The following is a 2,750-nucleotide window of genomic DNA, read 5'->3' as shown; positions in this document are numbered from 1 at the left end:
GTAAATACAAGACCCGTTTACCCGATTATTTTTCCCATAATTTCAAGCATCATGCAAAATGATCGTCCAAATGCCAGAAATGAAAGAGTGAAGGAGAATGATGCATGCCATGAAGCTCGATGGTTCGATCTGATCGCTTCATGACGCATGACCATGTAAACAAACATGTCAGTTCATGTTGCATTTTTCCTCTGTGATTCTCCAGTTAATATTCAGAATTTATCTGTTGTTTATTTGGTACAAACTTTAAAATGAGTGGTGAGAGGAAATTTCTGAAAGATTTTATAGACATTTGTAAACGTAATCTATGTTTGCGGAAGAAAAAAGATAAGAATTATTACAATCTTGATAAGAAAGATGCAGCATTTAATCTTTTGTTAGAAAAGCATAAACACGGTGGAACCAAATGCCACTTGGATCTTTCAGTCAGTTAAAATGATCACCTTGTATCTTTGTAAAAATGCAGCAGAAACTGAATGCCCGTATGACAAGAGAGTGCACAGAGTTTTTATGAGCTGGGTCATTAACTTTACTGCTCTTTTTTGGATAGTCTATTACAGAATCCATAATTCCAAAAGCCACTGTTTCCTTTGATCTTCTCTTCTAAAAATTGATTGAAAGTCTCTTTCATATTCTTCCCATAAAAGTTAATTAACTTTTATAAAAGTTAATTAACTTTTATGGACAAAACACTAGACATATTCAAGTGAACTGCTTGAGATTCAAATGATTTTATTTTCGAATAGTTAAACAGTTAATTCATTTGTATTTGTCTAAGAGTTTTTCTCTCTTAACTATGATTTTTATGAACTCCAATTTCCAATGCCAATTGAATGTTAAGAATTTTGTAAATAACAGAATTAAGAAAAAGAAAGGTGGAAGGGTAATTTCTTTGATTAAAATCACGAAAGTATAGTATAAATATTGTTATTTATAAATCTAAAGTATGTAAAGCAGCAATTCAGCAATTAAATGCTAAAAATGCATTTTCACTCTACAATTTATGAAATATATTATTTTGAATTAAGCTCATGATTGATATTCAACTTTAATTAAGACTTCTGCACCCAGTTTTATTTGTAGATTTTAATCTTATATCCTCGGAATGCACGGGAAAGTTGTAGTTTGAAGTAGATTTGAAATATAGTTGGGAGGTGAAAGGTCAAAGCAGCACAAAGTAATTGGCGAAAATATTAATTTTAATTTCCGGATAAATCTAGAAACTTACTGGCTCCTGAGGATTTGGTACTATTAACTTGCTGAGGGCTATATCTGTGGTGAAAGGTGGAAGTGGAAAGATAATTTCTACAGTGCAGTATTGACCACGGAAATCTTCTTCACCATTCCGTTTTGGAACCTTGATGCTTATACATTCGTCGTATGATCCATATTCTGTTATTGATCCTTCCAAAAATCCTATTGGAACTTTTCCTGAAGCATCCAGCACTAAAAGGGAAAAGAAATGCACAAAGTTACAAATTTCCAAGTACAGTGGGGCCCCAACATCCGATGGTAATATGTTCCACAAAACCCATTATATGTTGAAAATATTGTAAGTTGAAACCAATAATACATTGGTTTCCTGTAATTCGTTCCAAACGTTCGGCATGCGATCCCAACAACACATAAAATAGGTATTTCTTGCATGTTATTTTATTTATTATTATTTTTTTTTTATGAAAACCCCAAACACGAAAGGTATCAAAACCTATAGTACTTAGTACCGTGCATGGGTTAAAGGAGAAGTATGGGGGGAGGGGGATGCCGGAAACTTTGCTCTAGAGACTAAACATGGGTTTCATCACTTCAAGCCTCCAATAAGCAAAGTGGTGGGAGTTCACCGGTTGATGAAAGTCATCTACCATGTTATACTTGATTTTTACATTACAAATGAGTGTTTTATAAATACTATTTAATAAATAGTTATAAAACATCTTAAAATAAAAACCAAACAATAAATTAGCATTTAACTTAGACTTGGAGTGCAAGGCTGATGAAATCGTTAAAATTTATTTGTGAGACGAGATGAGGGCAATTCAGGGTACCATTTAACAGCTGGTTAAGAAGGAGTAAGTTTATAGTATTTATCAGTTGCTGTCTGGTTAGAGAGAGAAATGATGGAGAGGTCATCAGTAGGAGCAAATTGAGTGTTGGAGAGGAAATTCTACAGAAGCGGAATTGGTTTTGAATCTTGCAATTATTTATGCAAGCAAGATATTGACGCTTCATAGAAGAAGAAGAACTCTTTATTATATAAAGAAGGCACATTGCTGTATACAACTCCCTTCACGGCTACAAGCCAAGGGTTTACATAAAAGAAAAATTATTTAAACATCCCTGCCGGGATTCGAATCCGGGACCTTTGGATTAGAAGTCCAACGCGCTATCCACTGCGCTACAGGGACTAAGTTGCATTAGTTGATTTGAAAGGGATTGAAGGGACTACCAGAGCCGGCCCATCCATTAGGTGAACTACAGCGCAAAGGTCCTAGGGGCGAATTCCAACAAAATGTAATTTTTTAGTGGTTAAAAAATAATTATTTAAATTAAATAAGGTGATAATTATTTCTAAATAAATCATAATAATAATATACAGCAAGCAGATAAATATTATAGACGAATGGATGGGAATAAAAATTATTCAAATTGTTATATTAGGGTTACCCGTAATTTAATGCATTAACCCGTATCGGTATCTGTAAGTTGCATGTGTTCTATGGTCGATTTGCTTGTTTTGCTGGACGAAAAAA

At 33.7% G+C, this 2,750-nt stretch overlaps 1 non-coding gene across 1 annotated transcript; it reads right to left on the bottom strand.

Moving 5' to 3' along the window:
* Positions 1 to 2,332: 2,332 nt before the first annotated feature.
* TRNAR-UCU (transfer RNA arginine (anticodon UCU)) lies at positions 2,333 to 2,405 on the bottom strand. Its single transcript has one exon. It is a non-coding gene; the product is annotated as a tRNA-Arg (tRNA).
* Positions 2,406 to 2,750: the final 345 nt, after the last annotated feature.

This window comes from Mastigoproctus giganteus, chromosome 6 (genome assembly GCF_048544385.1).
Source record: "Mastigoproctus giganteus isolate SK-2022 chromosome 6, ASM4854438v1, whole genome shotgun sequence".
Lineage (NCBI taxonomy): Eukaryota > Metazoa > Arthropoda > Arachnida > Uropygi > Thelyphonidae > Mastigoproctus > Mastigoproctus giganteus.
The sequence above is the reverse complement of the archived record's forward strand: the minus strand, read 5'-3'. Positions and strand labels throughout refer to the sequence as shown.